This window comes from Myotis daubentonii, chromosome 8 (assembly GCF_963259705.1).
Source record: "Myotis daubentonii chromosome 8, mMyoDau2.1, whole genome shotgun sequence".
Classification (NCBI taxonomy): domain Eukaryota; kingdom Metazoa; phylum Chordata; class Mammalia; order Chiroptera; family Vespertilionidae; genus Myotis; species Myotis daubentonii.
The window spans coordinates 40,280,150-40,302,581 of record NC_081847.1 but is presented as its reverse complement, the minus strand read 5'-3'; the positions used below and the strand labels follow the sequence as shown (position 1 = coordinate 40,302,581).

At 41.4% G+C, this 22,432-nt stretch overlaps 1 protein-coding gene and 1 pseudogene across 7 annotated transcripts in view; one reads left to right on the top strand and one right to left on the bottom strand.

Moving 5' to 3' along the window:
* Positions 1-7,357: 7,357 nt before the first annotated feature.
* Positions 7,358-22,432, top strand: part of CCDC68 (coiled-coil domain containing 68) — a 43,887-nt gene continuing 28,812 nt past the window's right edge. For 5 of the 7 annotated variants that reach the window (XM_059706142.1, XM_059706146.1, XM_059706145.1 and 2 more), the window contains exons 1-2: positions 7,358-7,478; positions 18,055-18,134. The gene's annotated coding sequence lies outside the window, so the exon portion shown is untranslated. The remainder of the gene's footprint in view (positions 7,479-18,054; positions 18,135-22,432) is intronic. The other 2 variants (XM_059706144.1, XM_059706143.1) reach the window with 1 other exon arrangement.
* LOC132240102 (elongation factor 1-beta-like) lies at positions 10,036-14,725 on the bottom strand (annotated as a pseudogene).

Sequence of the window (22,432 nt, the reverse complement as noted above, 5' to 3'; positions counted from 1 at the left end):
TAATGCCTACAATAATGAACCAGGCTTAAAGAGACCTTGTTGCCCATCCAGGGTAACGTGAGAGCCTGAAACACTGTGCGAGTCTATTGAGTCCTTGCTTTGAACAGGTTTTCCCATCACACAGGAGGCTTACTAGGTGTACTGGTTAATAATGCAGATTTTTTTCAATAGATGGAGTTACACATATGTTGATATATATGTGATTTGATATGTAGGTTATTTTGTTGCATTGTTCCTTCAGATTACCACTTGTTCTGATCAATGGTGCACGCACTTTCTGAGCAGCACTTCAAAACGTACGAAGAAGTGGAAAATTGGGTCTCTGAATGGTTTGCCTCAAAACAAGAAAAGTTCTATTGGGACGGTATCCACAAATTACCTGAAAGATGGGGAAATGTGTAGCTAGAGATGGACATTACTTTGAATGAAGCACTTTTGATGTTTCTCTTGAAATTATCGTGTTTTCTTGGATTACAAAATCCGCATTTTTAACTGGTAAAGAGCCAATCCGCATTTTTAAGCAGTACTGGTTAATAATGCGGATACCGGTTAAAAATGCGGATTTTGTAATCAAAGAAAACATGATAATTTCAAGAGAAACATCAAAAGTGCTTCATTCAAAGTAATGTCCATCGCTAGCTACACATGCCCCCATCTTTCAGGTAATTTGTGGATAGAACTTTTCTTGTTTTGAGACAGACCATTCAGAGACCCAATTTTCCACTTCGTACGTTTTGAAGTGCTGCTCAGAAAATGCATGTGCCATCGATCGGAACAAGTGGTAATCTGAAGGAGCAAGGTCTGGTGAATACCATGGGTGAGTTAATACTTCCCAGGCAAGATCTTTTAACGTATCTTTAACTAGTTTTGAAGTGTGTGATGGTGCGTCATCATGAAGCAAAATTATTTGCCATGTCTTCTGGCCCATTCTGGTGGTTTTATGATCAAAGTGTGGTTCAAATTGATTATTTGTTGTTGGTAGCGATCAGTATTAACGGTTTCACCTGGTTTTAGAAGCTCATAATACCACACCTTCCTGATCCCACCAAACGCAGAGCATTGTCTTCTTTCCGAAGTGATTTGGCCTTGCAGTCCATGTTGATGGTTGACCTGGATCAACCCATGATTTTGTGCGTTTGGGATTCTCAAAATAAATCCACTTTTCATCGCCAGTCATAATTCAATGTAAAAAAGACTTTCTTTATTGCCGTTGAAGCAACATTTTACTGATGACTTTTCAGTTTTCCATTTGTCTTTCGTTCAGTTGATGTGGCACCCATTTTCCTTCCTTTAAAATCTTTCCCATTGCTTGTCAATGAACGGAAATTGTTTGCTGAGAAATGTTTAATCGTTCTGCAAGTTGTTTTTGAGTTTGACACCGATCTTCATCCAATAATGCTTGTAATTGTTGGTCTTCAAACTTTTTCGGTTGATCTGGATGTTCTTTGTCTTTCACATTGAAATCATCACTTTTAAAGCGTTTAAACCAGCATTCACAAGTATCTTGAGATGGAGCGTGTTCACCATAAGCTTCCTGAAGTATACAATAATTTTGTCTTCAAAATAAAGTAATGAATTAAAACTTCCCACAAATGCTCTTTTTTTGGCATGAAATTCGACATTTTTAAGCATAAAAATATCTATGATGTTAACACCTTCAAAAAACTTGACATATGAAGTTTTGAAGCTTGCTGTCAATACAACAAAGTAGCATACATATCAAATCGCATATAAATCAACATATATATAACTCCATCTACTGAAAAAAATCCGCATTATTAACTGGTACACCTAGTAATCAAAGTCTCAGTCCAAGAAGCCCTGCTGAGGCCTTGTTTCCCCTAGTTTTAAAATCATAAGTGCTGGCGAGATAACACTTCTCTAAGACAGCTTGAATCCTATAGCTTCAATTTTCAAGGAAAGGAGATCCGTATAAGTAACACAAGTAAAGGAGAAGAAAAATCACTGAAAGGTAATTGTCCGAAAGTCTTAAGTTCCTGAGTAAAAAATAAACAGGGTACCTTACTTGAAACCATCGTTTATATATATTTTTTCACACATCAGTGGCATATTTATCCCAGATTTGACACTCTTTTAGTTGTAAATGTGCCAAAGAGTTTAGTAATTCTACAGTTAAAGTCAAAAATAAATTATTTATCAATCATATTACTTTATGAGGCAGAAAAGCAATATGCACTGATTTTATGTGTATCAGTTCTATGTTCACAGCCTAGAAAGTTTCAGATAAATTTCAGCTGGGGGAAGTGAGCGATCTGGACCTGGTTGCTTTAATGGCACCTAGGACTTTCTGAAGCTAGGATCACTGTTGTGATCTGGAATTAGGTTTGAGGTCCTGAGACTTGGGTTAAATTTAACCTAGATCATTAACCAGATGAATTTTCGGCTACAATTTCAACTGTAAACAATCTGACAGGGTGATTGGCAGCCTCTCATTATAGAGGCGTACTGATTAATTAACACAGAGCTTAATTAATTTTGTAAGGCAAAGAACAGTATTTCTTTGCAGTGAAAATCAATATTGGAATACTTGGATCCCGTTCTCGGGGTTAATTTCACTCAGGTATTTAGCTCACTTTAAATTCACAGTTCTTAATAAACGTTATCTTCTTCCAACTATTAAGGTAATTGGGAATATTTATGATACTCTACCTGAAGTTATTTTTGGAAGACTGTGAAGTGTAAATAAGTATATTCTTTTATTCTTGCTTAGGTTTCAAAAGCATATTTCTATTATTGTACTTGTCAGGATGTTACACTGCACTGTTAAAGGCAAAGACTATGTAGAAACTGTGGGAATATATGCCCCCCCTCCCCCCGCCAAGGGTTTTGGTAGGAATTATCTCAATGTTGTGCTCAAAGGACATTTAAATCATTTTGCCATTGTCAATGCCTAGAGAATTATTTCCTTAAATATTGGAGTGAGTCTTTGGGGCTCCCCAGAAAAGAATTCCTTCCTTTGGCATATGACTTAGCAGAATTCTCTATTCTGTAACTAAACCAAGAATGGGAGAGTTTCTGCAGCCTGCAAGGTACTTTTCTGGGAAGGCCTGAAGAAAGTCCACAGGTTGAAAACTGGAAGGGCTGGGATTCTCCCTCCACCTGGGAGAGAGACATGATACCTGCCATGAAGCTCAAGATGAAGACTGAGCTACAAGGCGTCACTTGGACCATCTGAAGTCTGAGCTCAGGAGGACAAATGAAGATGCTCGCTTCCCTGAAGAAGACAGTGCTGAATGTGGCTTTGCCCAGCTATGCAGCACAGAGAAACAGAGAGAGATGGAACGCAGTGGGAGGTGGCCTCGTGAGAAAAGGTGCCCTAGGAGTGCCCTGTAGAGGGCAAGGACTTACTGTAAGCCCGGAAGCCCAGGAGGACTCAGGAGCACCTTCTTTTCCTCTGCTAAACCAGGAGCTAGAGCGCAGCTCCAGGGGCCCCAGAGGGGCACAGTGAAGAGAGCAGAAAGGAAAGGACTCTGCCCTGAGGGGCCAAGGGAGGACTGTGAGAAGCAATGGTTAGGACCCTGGTGCAGGACTCACTGAGCATCCTGTTGTGCCTGTGACCCACGACATTGGGACTGCACATCTGTGAGAGATGTATTTTACTGCAGCTTGCAGAACAATTCTAAGGTGATTTAGTAATTATTTGGTTAAGCCAACTTTTAAAGTAAATTTCACTCCTTAAAGAATCTCTTTAGGGCCATAGAGAGGGGAGCAGCAACCCCTTAGTGCTCACGTGTGAGGGTGTCAGTGAACCGAAGTCCAGGGAGAACCAGCGGTGTGGGGATAGGAGGAGCTGAGGCTCCAGAGGGAGAATCTCAGGGTCAGCTGTGGACTCCTGAGGCCCCATGACTACTTTGTTGCTGAAGCAGCGGAAATGTGACTCCCCAGGTGTCTCTGACCACTTGATACCACACACACACAAGTCAAGTGCACACAAAGGGGACTTGCCTTTGCCAGTAAAGATAAGCTGTGATTTTGGTCACTCTCTGTTTTCAGGAACAAGATGCAAATTGATTTCTTTGCAGATTTTAAACAGATTCACCGGTTCGAACTGTTCTAAATATCTCCCTTTTTATTTGTAATCATTATTTCACCATTCATTATCATGAAAACATACATATGTAAGTTTTAAATTGTTCCATCTGAGTCATATTAATTGGTTAAATAGACTTCTGATTGAATCCTATTTTTATGGCATTATGAAATTTACAAAAATATCTGAGACTTCAAAGCTACGTATATCCAGTTTTTCTCCCAATTCATTAGCTGTTTTTTCTTAATCTTTGCTACATCCTCCTTCTCTTTTTGTCATCCCAGTATTTTATCTTCCTACTCATCCCCTTGATTATTTCATCCAGTTCTATAATTTTTCAATGCCTTTAATAATTCACATATTTATTTTTATACAATTATACCCAGTCTTGAACTCCAGACACCCATATAAAACTACCTCAATGTTAAATATCTCTATTGGATATCTAATAGGTATTTGAGTCATAAAAATTTGAAATGAAATGCTGCGTTTTCCTCTAACTCTTTCTCTTTCTTTTTTTAATCCATAAAGTAACGGTTGGAACTGTAATGCTGTGAACAGGTTCAAGAAACAGATAATTAAAGAAAGTTCTGCTTGTTTGGTTTGGGACTATATTAGGTTTTTTCCCTATTCCAGCAGAAGAAAAACAAAAAAGAACAAAACAAAATGAGCTGCTGGAGTATATTGACATTATCCTTTCCAACTGCAGGTAGAACAAGGATAAAGGAAGAGAAGAGGAACAAAAGGGAGCTACGACAACCCATCTCAACATTTAGGCTCCACCTATAACCAAAAACTTTGTCTAACACAACCTTCCCACAGCCTTGCTCTGGCTTCACATCCCTCCTCCAAACTTAGAAATACCTGGATGAAGTATTTAGAATAGACATCACAACTCTCATACCTTCCTCCACTGTTATGTATGCCTCTTTCATGTGGGGGAAGTGATATTATTATTCTAGCTACTGCTAAGTCAGAGTGGGTGACGCTTATAGCAGAAAGAAAGATTATGAAAATCAGAACACATCAAGTCCAAAGGAATATACCAAACTGTGTGGCCTCCAGCTGGTTTAGGTTGGTTCATCTACTAGTATACCAGATGATGGTTATGGTAGGCAGCTTTTCTGATCGGTTGGTGCCGCTGTTCAAACCAGTAGGCACGCATTTTGAATACTACCCTTGGTTATGTCATGGTTTCTGTATCTATTATGTGAAAGGAGCCTTAGAAAAGATGCACCTGTTCAGACAGACTTGTATACACAGGTAGACACTCATATATTGTTCGTAAATATTTGCTAAGTGTTCTACTGATGAACTCATAACAACAACCAGAGTTTCTTTACCTACAATGTAGGTTGCTAATAACTCCACATTCTTGTTAATCCTGAGAGGTTCCCGCTTCCCTCCATACCAGATTTACTAAAATCACCTGGGTAGTAGCACATTTGCAGAACTAGGAAATAGTACTTCATACCGATTCAAATTATGCTTTCAGGTCAAGTTCCCCATCTCCCCCAGAAAAGTGCATGGAAATCTCACCCTCCTCTCTAAGCTTGTCAATTTCTGCTGGGGCTTAAATAAAAATTTTTTCTCTTAACTATTATTGCTTTTAGCAACTTTGTCAAAAAATACTTGAGATATAGAAAATTGCTTAGCTCGGTGGTAGTGGATTACTCACTGGGCCATCTATCCTGTGTTTACCTGGGCTATCGGGGTACATATCCCTCTCCAAGAAGTGTTAAGCCCAGGAAAAGAGATGACAGGATCTCAGACAGCAGGACTGAGCCAGATCCCAGCTCAGAAGGAGGAAATGTGGTGTTTATGGGACCAACTTGCAAATGCAAACATGAGCAAACCAAAGCAATGCAACAAAGGATCCTCAGTCGCTGCATTTCTCCAATGTTTAAAGTTGTTACAAACATCCATGGCTAAGTTTGGAACAGGTTTGTCTATAAACATGCATTTATCTATTTAATAGAACCACAAGGGTAACTTAACCAAAACTTACCTAAGAAACATCAATTTTCACCTCTCCAATTGGGGCCCAATCCTCAGGCTCATCACACACACACACACACACACACACACACACACACACACACCATTTCTTTTTCTCTTACTGGGTTGGGACTCAGTAATCATAGGATTCCCAGGAAGATTCTGAAAAGCCCTCGGATATTGGGGGATGTAGGCTGCAGTTTTCCAACTCTTCAATGTGAGAGGGTGGATCAAATAATTAGTTAATTATCCCCCCCCCCCCCAGACCTAATACTTTAGGAACTTTCAAAGGGACACAGGAGCCAACCCAAAGGAGTTCCCAATGGTCAAAGCTAGAACAATTTGAGCAACAAAATAAGTAACCTAGTATAAATTACAGCTCAAAGTATAAAATATACATGAGTCCATACTGACATCAGTAAATGGTTGAAGAGTTTAAGTGGGAGAGAAGGAACAAATCTTCCTGGTAGAATAATTGCAGGTAATATGTGTAGATACCGCCACCCATCCAGCAGGTGGAATTTTACTTCCCCCTCCTCCTCTTGGGTGTGGGCTGGATTTGTGACCTTCATCCAAAGAAGAGCTTATGACAGAGAAGAGAAACCTGGCAGGCACTGCTCTAACCCAGTGACTAAGGTTGCCATTCCCAGTACTGGGCCGAGTTGTTATCATGTGCTCCCATAGACGCTATGATGAGAAAGGCACTTCACCTCCGACGTCTTCCTTCACCAAATTTATCACCATGGTCTCGTCAGGAGGAAAACATCAGACAAAACCAGAGAAATCTTAGCAGAACAGCTTAGCAGAATTCTTCAAAACTGTCAAAGTCAAACAAACGAACAAAAACAAGAGAAGCTAAGAAACTGTCACAGACCAGAGGAGATTAGGGGAAACTAGTGAAATGAGAATGAAGTCGAGTTTAGTTACTTGTATGGACGATGCTAATTTCTTAGTTTTGACAAAGGTACCAGGTAATGAAAGACCTGAATATTAGGGGACACCAGCCGAGGGGTTTAGGGCACTCTGTGCGGTCTCTGCAACTTTTAAGTGAATCTAAAATTACTCCAAAATAAAAAGTTTAATTATAAACAACAAAAATAAAAGTTTATGAACTTAGAGTGCAAACAGAACCTTCTTTATAAACTATCCCCCTTATATCTCTACTGAGAGGTGTGCGGTGTTCGGGAGGAGAGTGTTGGGGTGCAGGCAGCGCACCCCGGGGTTCCTGGAGCAGGGAGTGTGCGTCTGGGCGCGGCGGGAGCCCAGGCTCCTCCCCGGAGCCACCGGGACGCCGGACTTTGCCCCGGGCGCGCCCTTCCGGGAGGAGCTGATCTGTCCCCGAGGAGCTCCCAGGGCCCCCGAGTCCACCCGGCGGGAGATCCCAGGGGTGGAGCGGCGCCGAACCCGCGCGCCCTCAGCGCCCTCCAAGGTAGGCGATCTGCGCCCCCAGCGCGCGCCTGGTCACCCCCAGGTGGGAGGGCATCCAGGTGCCTTTGAAGCCGGTTCACCAGCGCAGCTCAGTTAACCAGGGACAAGTGCCTATTAAGGGGCCCTTGTGAGGAGAGTATACCTCCAGGTAAAGCGGTCTTCTGGGCTCGGATCCCGGGGCCAGAAGTTTCTGCTCCTCCGGGAAGAGAAAGTAGCTTCCCCAGACCTCCTATCCCCCAAGCTCCCACCCCCGCAGTGGTTCTCAACCTTCTGGCCCTTTAAATACAGTTCTTCATGTTGTGACCCAACCATAAAATTATTTTCGTTGCTACTTCATAACTGTAATGTTGCTACTGTGATGAATCGTCATGCAAATATCTGATATGCAGGATGGTCTTAGGCGACCTCTGTGAAAGGGTCGTTCGACCGCCAAAGGGGTCGCGACCCACAGGTTGAGAACCTCTGCAAGAGCAAAGCTAAGTCCTCCTTAGCCCAGTGAACACCAGGTTATTTTGGTTGCCAGAGGCCCCCACGGTTTCTGTTGTCAGGGCCCGGGAAGAAAGCCCTCTGGAGAGCTTGCTGTCACCTGTGAATCCCCAGGTCGCAGCTCTGGCAGGTCACTGCTCCCGCAATTAAGAGCCCAGAACGAAGGAAGGTGGTTGTCTTGCCCTTCATTCATTCCTGCGGGACTCTGTAGCTGCGGGTGTGCTGAGGTGGGATGCTAGAGCTGGAAGCTCCAGAGCCCTGCAGTTGTGCAGAGGCGCAGTGTTTCCTTCCTGAAAGGCTAGTACAGGACCGCACAAGGCTGGTTTTTAGATGAGATGATGATATGACTGTGGTTTTCAACCCTCTTCGTGATGAAAAAAGAAAAATACACACACACTCTCTCTCTCTCTCTCTCTCTCTCTCTCACACACACACACACACACACACACACACACACACACACACACACACGGGTGGGCAAAAGTAGATCTACTGTGCCATTGTGACATTCTTTTGAGTAAATAAAACTGTTGTCATAAGCTGCATGTCTTTTCCCATATGAACAACTATTCACCCACTTTTGCTCATATAGAGTATATTTGCCTGTAAATACACTATATAGATTGGGAGAAGCAATGAGCCCCAAATATAACTGAAACTGTGCGTGTTCACCATTACACTATATTGTTTTATTTTAGGAACCCAAACCTCCTTTCCTTTCTTGGTATATATAGACTAGGTGAAGCAGAGAAATGCAGAGGGGAATTACTGTATTCTGCATTTGCAAGAGGGGAAAAAAGATAGTCTGTCCTTTTGATTTTACCTAACGCTATTAAATATTCAGTTCTGCAGAAGTCTGGTTTTCCAGAAATTTGATCTGAGCTGGAGTCTCAGGTACCAGGACAGACACAATTGGTGCTGTTGTTTCCTGTTGCTGGGCCGCCCCGCCCCCTACCCCTCACACTCCTGGATAGTGAAGGTCGCTGACACTGAGGAATGTGTGCCTGGGCAGGGAATGCCCGCCCTGGGGCCCCTCGGTTTACAGAAAGAATGAAAACAGTTTACACTTCCTGGGACCCAGGCTAACTTCATAAGAAGGAGCCTATCTTTGTGATTTGCGAAATGACTTAAACCTGTTCTAACTACAAAGAGGCTTTTGAAATAGTCACCATTTCAGTTGTATTATTTATTCACCTTGATGGTTCTATGAATCAATACAAGCATGTTATGGGTTACAATGTGCTGGACATCGGGTGGGCTTGAGTCCTAATCCAAGTATTGGCCAAAGATGAAAAAGTAAGCTAGGTTTGGCTAAAACTGAAAAGTGAAGTGTATGTTTATTTGTCTGGGATAAGGACAGAAAAGGGAAAAAAAAATTTGAAGATTTTGGAGGGAATTTAAAAGTCTTTAGAAGTAGTTGTTTCAAAACTTTTGAACTGAGATATTTACATCAAAATCACATGAGCATGTATTCACTGAAAAAAGTTCATAATGGCAAAATGTTACTATCAATTTAATTACACGTTTAAGTGAGCTTACATTTTACAAGCATGAAAATTTACCTGCGTTTGGAAAACAAGAGCCTGCATGCGTTTCCATTCAATTTTAGAAAACACTTGGTGTGCCTGGGTTTCCGCCTTATTAATGCACCCATTGAACCAATATTTACTGAGTGCCCTCCTGTAGGGCGCTGTGTTCTGTGTTGGAGACTCAGGGGGACCCAGCCCTGTGTAAACAGCTCACCTTCCTGTCCTCATGGAATTGACACACATTGAAATCCTCCAGGACCCTGAGACCATAGATTAGGAACCATATCAATGATCGTCAGTTTTGACAGTGATTTAACCCAGCTCAATTTCAAACAACATATTGTCTTACACTGATTTAAATAATTTGTAAAAGAACTTGTGTGTTATTCTGATCAGTAGTTCTTTCTTTCTTTCTTTCTTTCTTTCTTTCTTTCTTTCTTTCTTTCTTTCTTTCTTTCTTTCTTTCTTTCTTTCTTTCTTTCTTTCTTTCTTTCTTTCTTTCTATTTCCAGCTTTTATTTAAGGGCAATGATCCAGAATGGATTTAGATCATGAAAGCAGCCACGTCCACGGACTGCACATAGTCCTCAAAAGCAGCGATCCACCCCTCCAGCATGTCTGTTCCCAACTTTATCGTCTTCTGTCACACAAGATTATTTGAAGTTTTTAAAATTCCACGCCCCACTAGAACCAGTGTAGAAGAGCCCCAGACCAAGCAGTCTGCTTGAGTGCTCCTGACATGCTCCTCTAATTTTGCCATTTCCATCTCGTCATCCCCCGGTTTCACATCCAATAAGATGGAAGACTTGGCCACAAGTGCAGGCTTTCCGGCTTTCTTTGACTCATGCTGCCCAAGCTGTCCTTCCCTTAGCCTCTTCCCTTCTTCACTTTCCTCCTCCTCATCCGATCCAGAGAGATCAATGTCATCATCACCTTTAGTATCTGTAGCTTCACTCCCTGTGGTGTCTTCCACATGAGCAGGGCCATGCTCGTCCAAAGCTGTCTTCACTCAGGGCAGGCTGGCCTTGTAGGACTTGATGTGATTAAACCAACGTAGGGGATGATACACGTCGGCAGGTGGTAGGCCGGACACTGCTTCAAATACTGCCACGTCTGCCTGTGATGGCACAGAGCCCTTGATGGTTCTGGCTCTTGTCCGCAGGTAGTTGTTGAGCACATGGAGACCAGTGGGCCTATTCAGGCCTCCAAAACCTATGTTGTTGGCTGATTCAGGAGTTGGGCAGCCGCAGAGGAAAGAGGTGCACAGGCAATCAGTGCCAAGCAATAAGAGGGCAGAAAAAGTGGTTTTCTCTTTTGCTTAGATTGGGGAAGAACTTAGGAATCATGTATTCTGGGTTTAATATTGAAAGGTGAATATGGTGGATGGTGCACCCAGGCAGGCTAAATAGCCATCTCAGATGGTGATTAAAGAAAATTGAACTTATTTAGGGAAAGGGGATGGGGGATGGGATATCCAAAGGGAAGAGCTGCCCAGCACCGACATTGGGTCAATGATGGCAGCCAAAATATACTTGGGACAGTGAAACAAGGAAGGGCATAGAAAAAGCAACAGGAGAGTGTAGGCTGTGCTGCTCTGGCTCACTGGGAAGTCAGTGAGACAGTTCAGGGGTAAGCCCAGGATGAGCTGCCCATTGTTCCCCTGGTTGCAAGTCTCATGTGATCCCTTAGAGGTTGGAGGATACACGTGCCAGTGGGGGAATGGCAAGGGTGTGCTCTTTGGAGGGAGAATGTGCACTGGGGCCTTTGTCTTGCAGGTGGAAATCTTAGGGGAGGTCTCAGGGAGCGTCTTAATAGAATATTCATCAGCATTTCAGGTGTGCTCTTCTAGGGTCCTGGTCTCTACTGATTGGTTGGTGCCAGGGCAGAGTGGGAGGAGTTGGGGGGTGGGGAAAGTGAGGCGGCGAGGTGGGGGGGGGGGTCATTAGTCAATGTAGCTGGTCCTGAGGTCAGCCATGGGGTCGCTGGTTTGGTTTTGCTGATTTTCTGGACCTGGAGCTGAAATACAGCTGAGGCCTAGATGTTATCATTAGGGAAGAAAAGGTCACATGACCAGTGATATGCTAAGGCAGTGATGGCAAACCTATGACACGCGTGTCAGAGGTGACACTCGAACTCATTGTTTTTGTTGATTTTTCTTTGTTAAATGGCATTTAAATATATAAAATAAATATCAAAAATATGTCTTTGTTTTACTATGGTAAAAATTTCTATATGTGACACGGCACCAGAGTTAAGTTAGGGTTTTTCAAAATGCTCATATGCCGAGCTCAAAAGGCTTACCATCACTGTGCTAAGGGAAGATAGGTTACCCTGGGGGCAAGGTTTTTGTTTTCCCAGTTTTGCCTCTAGCCAGGCATTCCCTGCCTTTCTGCCCTACAGAGTGGTTGTACCTGGAGGCCTAACATCCTGGGGGTCTAACTAGTATTATGAAATACTGAGATGTTAAACCTAAAATAGCTAAATATCAATTTTATATAAATTTAATAAGAACTAAACTTTTAGTAGTTGATGTCAATAATTTAGGAAGAAAAAATGAATGAAAACCTTCAAATTGAGAAAATTTTATGCATCAAATTATATTTTCCTGTATATTATGACAGTAATTATATTTCCTTCCAGAGGTAAAGAGTAGCTTTATTCAAGGCATTCTTGCCTCCCCTCTTTTTTTCTGCTCTTTTTAAAAAACAGCTTTATTAGAGGTATAATTTATAGACTGAAAAATATATTCAAGTGTATAATTCAATGATTTTTAGTAAATTTACAGAATTGTATAACCATCACCACAATCCGGATTTAGAACATTTTCATTATCTCAAAAAGACCCCACATGGCTGTCTGCCTCACTGACCCTCAGCCCCAGCAGCCACTAATCTACTTTCTGTCTCTTTACATTTGACTTTTCTGGACACTTTATACAAATGGAATCATACAATATTTGGTCATCAGCATCTGGCTTTTTCCACCTAAAATAATGTTTTTGAGGTTCATTCAGGTCGTAGCATGTTTCAGTGGTTGGCTTGTTTTTATTGCTAATATTCATTCTGCTGTATGGCTGTGGCTCATTTCTGCAATTACATTTAGGTGGTAAGACAGACACGTTGGTCTAAGCTTCCTTGGTAGCATAATTTGAAAATACCTGATGGGAGCCAACCTCTTACTTATATTCCTTGTATGGATTGCCGATCTTTCCTGAATGTGACATAACTGATCTTTCTGTGATACTCCCATGAAAATTGTGAATAGTAAACCTCATGCTGATAGAAAGAAGCCTCATCATTCAGTCCTTTTTAAAATGTTTCTCTTAATTTTTTTGAGAGAGAAAGAGAGATAGAGAGACAGAAAGAGAGAGAGACAGGAAGAGAGAAATATTGATGTGAGAGAGAAAAACATCGATCAGTTTCCTCTTATACACCACCCTGATCAGGGACTGAATCACAACCTGAGCTTGTGCCCTGACCAGGAATCAATAACACTCAACCAACTGAGCCTCTCCAGTTAGGGCCGTTCAGTCATTTAGGTTGGACTTGGGAGATGTTTAACTCTTGACATTAATATTGGTAAAGAAGATACATCTCCTTTGCTACAGTTCATCCCAAATGTATGCATTTAGAATAAGAGAATTTTGGTGATCCTTAGACCTAACAGTGACAACTGAATTACTCTTCAAAATATGAGCGCTTCTTGGTTACACATTTCAGTGGTACACTTAACATAAAGCATGAATCATCCGTACCCTTTAGCCAATAATTAGGAGGGAGAGTATCTAGATTTATAAGCTTTTAGTTGTATTATTCTGTTGTTTCTGTGACTGTGCTAAATAATGAAACTGATATACCTACCTGTTCTTTTATTTACAAAATCAGGCACTATTTGAGCTCTTGCCAGTAGATCAGAGAAAATCCAAAACAGAAGAAATGCCACTCCTTTTTTTTTCCTGTGTCTTTTTTTAGGAGCTAGACAGAAATTGTAAATGACCCAGGTTCCTGTGAGATGGTGTTGTTGTTCTGTGTGTTTCCTATAGAACAGCAAACAAGAACCTCTTAACACGGCATAGGCATTGCCTTTGGGATGCCTCTCTTAGCAATCGGGAACCTTGAACAGCAGTCAGTCAGAGCTGTTTTCTCATACACCCCATTCACCCTGCTCTGTGCCAACTACTGAACGGCAAATTCATTTTAGGATGTTACACTTGACAGCTTATGCTTACAGAGCTTCTTAAGGAGATTTCTCTAGTTGAGGAGAAATCCTTCTGTAAAGAGTTGGCAGAATCTGTGACACTAAGGAGAAGACAATACTGTACATATGTCTTTGAATGCATGTTATGGCTGAAATTGCAAGTTCCTACTCAGGGTGTGGGGGAGAATTCACTAACATAACTTGAAGATCTATTGTATTGACAACTTAGAATGCAAAGGATTCTCTTTAAACTTCTAAAATTTGCAAACAAGAGACTCTAGGTTAAATAGTACAGCTTTCCAAAGCTGACTGTGCTTCCTTGGAGCTCAGTTTTTTGGTTTAAAACAGTGCTTCTCAACCTTCCTAATGCCGCGACCCTTTAATATAGTTCCTCATGTTGTGGTGACCCCCAACCATAAAATTATTTTCGTTGCTATTTCATAACTGTAATTTTGCTACTGTTATGAATCGTAATATAAATATCTGATATGCAGTATGTATTTAGGCGACCCCTGAGAAAGGGTCGTTCGACCCCCAAAGGGGTCGCAACCCACAGGTTGAGAACTGCTGGTTTGAAATATCAAAACAACATGCTGAAAATCCTGGGTGGGAACACTACTCTTTTGATGATCTGTGTTTAGATGAATTGATCAGTCTCTGTTGTAACATCTTTTTTTTTTTTTTAACTTGATCAGCGTTTAAACATTCCCAGGACAGATGCATTTTTGTAGCCATACACTGCCAATCCCTTTTCAAATGTCTCCTAAGAGTGATATAACAATCGCAGGAATCTGTCTTCATCCTTTTCACTTTCATAGACTTTGAAATTGGCATGAGCATGCTTTTCTGGAGGAAGGCTCCATCAGCAAAGAGCTTTAAGCATCTTATTATTTTGATGCGCTCACTCATCATAAAATTTGTTGACGCGATCCAGTATAAGGAACTTGGTTTTGCCAGAACAGAAGCTACTTCTCACCCTTGTATTTTTCTGTTACCGTCTGGATTTTGGTGGGATGCTGCCCGCAGATCAGTGACATCTTCCTGGAGCCAGAGGGTGGGTAGAGCCTGCCAAGCACAGGGTCCCCACTGCTTCAGGTGGTGGCCAATCTGAGCAGACTCTGTAGCCATTGGCCAGATAGTCTACATACAAATGGGCAACTGTGAAGAATGATAACAGCTATGCATCTAGAAAATGACTAGGAAAGTGATGGATAGATGAGACAAGGAGTTCTAGGTTCATGAATTAGATTTAAATCTTGTTGCAAATATTCTTACATAGTTTTTCTATATTTCCTCCTACTTTTCCACTTTAGTAAATAATAATTATAATTGACTTTTCTTTTTTTAAATTTTTTTAAAATATATTTTATTGATTTTTTACAGAGAGGAAGGGAGAGGGATAGAGAGTTAGAAACATCGATGAGAGAGAAACATCGATCAGCTGCCTCCTGCACATCCCCTACTGGGGATGTGCCTGCAACCAAGGTACATGCCCTTGACCAGAATCAAACCCATGACCCTTGAGTCCGCAGGCCGACGCTCTATCCACTGAGCCAAACCAGTTAGGGCAATTGACTTTTCTTAAGATGTTTAGATTCCCCTTGTTTCTATCACCATATTGAATGTCAGGTTTTACTGACTATTCTTATAGCAGCAATACTTCTACTATCAGCAGTCCTGTTACCAGCTTTTTAACGATCCTGATTCCACTGCTGCTTTTTTGCTATATTTACTTTTTTGGGGGGGTCAATAATTTGAATGGAGAAAAGAAAATCAAGTTAATTGTGGCTTCTAGTTAGTTCTTATAAAGTCAGTGAAATCCTTGGATTCTGAAATCTAAATTGTATTTTGCTTTTTAGGGTACTATTGGATTATTTTTTAAAACAAAAGTATATAAATTCACCCTTTTTTAATGTAGAGTTCTGTAGGTTTTGACAAATGGTTCCAGTCATTGAACCACCATCACCATGAGGACATAGAACAGTTATATCACCCACCCCACCCCCCAAAAAAATACAGTGGCTCTCCTTTGTAGTCAGCTTTTCCCTCACTTCTGTCCCCAGGTAACCACTGATCTGTTTTCTGTCCCCAAAGAATTTTCAAGGATGTTATATAAGTGGAACTAAAGAATATGTATCCTTTTAGATTTGGCCATCTTCAGTCAGCACAATACATTTGAGATTCATCCATATTGTTGGCCGTAACAGTAATTTATTCTTTTATATTGATGAGTAGAATTCACCTGTTGATGAATGTTCGATTTTTTTCTAGTGTTTGGCAATCATACACATTGTGTTTTATGGAACATAAACTTTCATTTCACTTGGCAAATACCTGGGAATGGGATTGCTGGGTTGTACAGTGTGTTCTTAACTTCATAGAAAACTACCCAGGGTTGTCCAATGTGGCGGCACATTTTTCATTCCCACCAGCAACAGACAGGAGTTCCAGCTCTGTGTCCTCACCCACACTTGGTATTGTCTGTTTCCCCCCCTCACTGGGTAATTTTTAAAACTAAGTAAATTAGCCCTAGCTGGTTTGGGTCAGTGGATAGAGCGTCGGCCTACGGACTGAAGGGTCCCAGGTTCGATTCTGGCCAAGGGCGTATGCCTGGGTTGCGGGCTCGATCCCCAGTAGAGGGCGTGCAGGAGGCAGCTGATCAGTGATTCTCTCTCATCATTGATGTTTCTATCTCTCTCTCTCTTCCTCTCTAAAATCAATAAAAATATATTTAAAAAAACTAACTATATTACATTGAAGCTAAAATATTCCAAGATGAGTTTAGAAAGTTATCACTATTTTATATATTCCTGAGTTTTCTACTCAAAATATTTTATAAAGCCACAAAAGAAATTTTCCAAAAGGACACTTTCCTTGTCAATGTTACAAATGACTGAAATATATGGCATTGCCATCTGTTTCTTATCATATTTTTTTCACTGACAAATCATAAGTGGCTTTTGAAATAATTGTTAATGGAAAAGCTCAAAGCAGGAGGAATAATTGGCTGATGGGAGAGGAATTGAGTGGGGTCAATTGGGTGTATCCTTGACACTGTCAAGTGATGTCCTTTTAACCAATGACCACAATAAGCTGTGAATTTAAGTATTTAGTATTCCTTAAATGTGTATAAAGGGTCAGATACTCCAGTGAGTACTTTTTATGTGTTACCTCATTTAATCCTCATGTAACTATAAGGGGAAGTTAGCATTGTCATCTGACATTTTCAGTTGAGCCCTAAGGAGTTTAAAAGGGTTCCCAAGGCCACCCAGCTAGTGGGGAAGGAGAACAAAGTCTTGTGGGCAGCACCTCATCCAAAGGCCCTGTTTTGAAGCCATGAATCCATACTCCTTCTGTTTGTGGGGTAAACCCATGGGGACAGCACTGTCTGCTCAGGTTCCTGAAGGACACACCTAGGAGCTCACATCAGGAGGTACTTGACTGTTACTTAATGACTTGCTTTGGGAAACTCTGATTGCTAAACTAGCTTGGGCTCAAGAAACTGGGCCTAGAAATCCATTCAGAATGCAACAGGAGGCAAAGTGGTGAGCTGGAAAGAACCAGAGGGCTCATAGGTTGGGATCCATGACCATTATGAGTAGCAGTCTTCACTTGGTTGTGTTGAGCCTCATTTCCTCATCTGTGAAATGGGACTAATAACACCAACCTCTCAGGGTGTTTGTGAGGATTATTAAAGGTAGAATACCCTAGCCTTCATGTGATGGGCATGCAATAGACCCTGGGCTCTACTCCCACCTCTCCAATTGGGAAGGGATCCATGTGATTCCCCTGCCCCTCTTTGCAGTTTAGTTGCCATATGGGCACTGGGTGAAATCTTCAGCTGATTTCCAAAATTCTAAATAGATAGATCATTTCATTACAAAGAAACCTGGATTTGTGATCAATCTATCTGGGTTCAGGTAATGAGGTCAAGTTATGGCCTTGGAAAACTTAAATCGTTTGTCTGTGACTTGGTTGCATTATACATACATATACAGGGATAGAGATAGAGATATATGGATAATAACTACAGATAGTGTATTGTAATGATTAATTTTGAGAGCATATAGAAAATGGTTTCTTGGTAAATGACACTGTACTTTGTCAAGAATCTATATTTGTAGATTGTGTTTGTACCAATATTTCAATCCTTTTTTCCCCCAAACTCACTTGCTTTTATTTCATATGTAGGAGCCTTGTGTAGCACTGGCTCTGATATAATTATATGTGTATATACAAATGAGTAGCATTTGCAAATGAACACAATTAGTTCTACTTTAAAAATCTTAGATTATTACTTGAAAACTTATTACTTGGGCTCAGTATTAACATGCATGTCTTTGATATACTGTGCGTCACTTTCCAGGTAAATTGCACAGTCACCTGAGATTTAGCTAGCTGACACTGGATGTCACCATTGTGCTGTGGAATGTGGATGCAGAACAGGTATGCTCTTTAATACTCAGGAGATTGTCTCTTCAAGAGTTTGGAGATATGTGAGCTTCCCCCCTCCCCCATATAACCTGATTATTTTTATAGCACTTATATGGTATTACTTTTTCAGTTTCTAATATCTAAGCTCTATATACTAGTGATCAAGAATGATGAAACAATAGTTAATATTGTTAGCTCAGAACTGAGAAACTGAAAACTCAGAAACTGTGTCCAAACCAATCAGGGCTCTTGGTTGCAAACCTAAGTAATTGACTCTGGCTAACTTAAACAGAAATGGAATTTACTGGAAGGATGTGGAATAGCACCCAGAATTGATGGGAAAACTTGCAAAGATCACACTTTAGCAAGAGCAAGATAAGTCCTTCTGGCATTGCCACTGGTCACTAGATACTTCCACTGGCCTCCTGCCTGGGCACAAAGCCCCGCCCTGTGCCAGCCTCCTTCCCTTCCCAGAATAATAATGGGGTTTTCATTGACTCCAGCTTCCACATGCCTGATGGCCAATCCCTTACTAGCCTTTCCAGGTGACAGTGCTCAGTGGGCTGGGTCTAGCTGTTGTACCTGTGCTCCAGCCCCTGGGAGGGAGGAAGAACAGGTAAGGCATCTTTTCCTGCGAAGACTCTGTACAGATGCCCGATTCCCTATTATCTGGGAAGGAGGGTCGAGTGCTGAACAACCAAAACATGCCAACCATCCACCATGGAGCTTTTCAATCAGCACCCACGGAAATGAGTTGAGAAGACTACTTAGTCACCTGGACTTTATGGCCCCTTCTCTTGCCTGACCTGGAGTTCACTGCACTTGCCTTGACTTTGATCTACCCTGCCTTTCCTTGAACCCTGAGAAAGCCTTACCAGCCAGGAGACCTGTTGTAAGTGGCTGTGGTGACAGCTCCTTAGGCAAATTAGAAGTCTTAAACTTCAGGCTATTAAAAAAAAAATCCCTGCTACATTAAAAATAAAAAAGAAAACATGGGAGGCTACACTGGGTTCCTTGTTCTTAGAACACGAAGCAAACTCCAGCCTGTTCTTGCTCCTCCCCACACAGCCTGGAGTCTGCTTCTCCCTGATGGCCATAGGGCTTCACCTCTCTTATTCAAGACTTTTGCTTAAATGTCTTCCCTTCCCACCCAGTGCCAGTGCCTCATTTTATTCTGTTCCCCTGCTCTGCTTTTCTTCACGACACTTGTTATCACCTATCATTATTTTCTCTACATACTACTGTTTTGTACTTTCAGTATACGGAAAGTCCCATGAAGGCAGAGTCTCTGGCTCACCTCTGTGGCCACAGGTCTTATCACAACTGTATTTAATAAATTCTTAATATATGAATGACTGAATTAAGGGCTAAGTAGAGGAAAGAAGCACCTTTGTTAGAATCTCTAGAATATAAACAGTGCCTGTGTTAGTGTCCTAGGGCTGCTATGATAAAGCCACAAACTGGGGCTTAAACATAGTCATTTCTGTCTCACAGTTCTGGAGGCTGGAAGTCCCAGGCGCTGTTGGTGGGATGGGTTCCTCCTAAGGGCTTTGAGGGAGAATCTGTTCTGAGCTTCTCGCGTTCCAGCTCCTGGCGGTTCTCTGGCAGTTTGGGGTGCGCTTTGGCTTGTAGGAGCACCACCTTGATTGCTGCCTTCCACTTTCCCCCAAAGTGCATGTCTGTGCCACACTTCCCCTTTTTATGACGACACCAGTCATATGGGATTAGGGGTCCACCCTACCCAAGTATGAGATCATCTTAACTAATTACATCTACAGTGACCCTATTTTCAAATAAGGTTACATCCTGAGGTACTGAGGGTTAGGACTTCAACGTGTAAATGGGAGAGGGGACACAGTTCACTGCCTTCTATGTGCTGATTGTATAACGGGTAAGCCATTCTTCTGTAATTAAACAGAGAAGTAGGTTTAGTCACATCATTCTGGGTGACCAGTGATGTGTTGCTTTATCACAATTCACAATAATGTGTATGAATTGCTTTGTAACTTGTAAACTATTCATTAGATGTAATCAGTTGGGATGTTGATGGATTATTGATGCTTTCTCAAGAAAGAACCAATACAATGGGTTTGCTGGTCTTTAGATTCCCCCAAACAGAGTTTCGCTTATAGCCCAGCTCCATCTGCAGACTGTTTAAAATATTACCTGGTTCTTCTCTACCACTGATGGTTTCATATTTTACTTACTCATTTGACAAACATGTATGAATCATTTATTATGTGCTAGGCACTGTTATAAGTGCTTGAAAAGTGTTAACTCAAACAATTCCATACAGGTTATTTATATTATTAATTATTCATGTTATTAATATTATCTGAATGTTACTAATAAGGAAACAGAGGCACAGAGAGGTTAAGGAACTTGCTCAAGTTCAACACCTCTGCTGAGTGGCAGGGTCAGGCCATGAAGCTAGATAGTCTAGCTCCAAAACTTCTCTTTGTAGAAAGCTCTTTCTTCACCGAAAGTCTCAACGAAAAAAACAGTGTGAGACTGCACAAAGCGGAGCTTCTTTGGTTCAGATGAGAGGCCAAAGCCCAGTCTGCTCAGCAACCCCTGTCCCCTGAGAGTCCTTTCTGCACCGCTTTGATCCAGGAAATAACACCTCTTGGAGGGATGCCACTTGTAAGCTGTCTTCAATCCACTCTCGCAGAAAACAAATAAAATTCGTTTCTCACTTTAATTAACTGATTGTGTTGTATGCTGAAATTTTTATCTGCCTAATCTACTTCTGGCAGAAATAAAATGTTAAGATGGATTTTCCCCAGGAAGCTAATGCCATATGGCAATTTGGACTTTGTGAGCTTAAGTTCCCCTTGGGAACTTAATACAAATCAAGGACTGTGGTTGAAAAAGTTTTCTGAACCAAACAGAGAAATGGAATTTGATTTCATATGAATAGATTTGGATATAAGCCTTGCAACCAGCTGCTTATCTTCTGTGGTCATCAATAATATAAAATACTAGGAGCAGCAATATCAGCAGTTACTTTCCATTGACTGCCTTCTACAAACAGGGATTTAAAAAAAAAACTCGTGTTTACAATTCGAGTCGTTTCCACCCCTATTTTACAGATGTGCAAGTTGAGGCTAGGATTTTATGGCACTTGTTGAAGATGGCCCAATAGTGAGTGGAAATAATAGTGATTAAGGAGCTGCATACCTTGATATTAAGAATAAATGACACAAAAACATATTTTGGATATAAAACATGAGGCCCATCGTGGTTTTCAAATTATGAAAGACTGAGAGAAATCAGTGAAATCCACTCTTAAGATTGATTACTTCCTATGATGAAATACCTCCTCTCATTTGTTAATGTACATAATGTACAACATAGTAAAAAGAAAAAAAGAAGGTAAATCCATCAAGTGGAACTATAGATCAAGGGGCAATGAACTGGAGAACCAAAAACAACTCAGACCAAATCGATGTTTTGCTTGCCTCTGTTTTCCCACTGGTTTTGCTCCCACTCCTTGCCACATCCTAACCTAGGATTTTTCTGTAAAGGAGCAGATTAAACATTGCCTGTCACATACTTTCTCTGTCACAGCTACTCAATTCTGCTGTGTGTAGTGCTAAAGCAGCATAGACAATATGTAAATTAATGGCTCTAGTTACAGTAAAGCTTTATTTAAGGACACTAAATTGGAACTTCATATAATTTTCATGTGCCATGAAGTGTTATTCTTTTAAAATATATTTTATTGATTTTTTACAGAGAGGAAGGGAGAGGGATAGAGAGTTAGAAACATCGATGAGAGAGAAACATCGATCAGCTGCCTCCTGCACACCCCCCACTGGGGATGTGCCCGCAACCAAGGTACATGCCCTTGAGCGGAATCGAACCCGGGACCCTTCAGTCTGCAGACCGACACTCTATCCACTGAGCCAAACCAGCTAGGGCCAAGTTTTATTTTTTTACTTCAATGGTTGAAATTTGAGAACCATTCTTAGTCCATAGGCTGTCCAGAAAGACAGGAATTCAGCTCGGGCTTGTGGGCCTGGTTTGCTGACGACCGCTCTGGCCCACTCCACCTCTGGTTGCCAAACACATTGCTGATCACCTCCACGGGTATTTCCCTTTTTCTTTTCTTTCTCTTTAATTTTTATTGAATTTATTGGAATAACATTGGTTAATAAAATTATATAGGTTTCAGATGCACCATTCTGTAATACATCACCTGTATATTGTGTTGTCAAAGTCAAAGTCTCCTTCTGTCACCATTTATTCCCCCTTTATCCTCTCCTACCTCCTCCAACCCCCATTCCCTGTGGTAATCATCACACTGT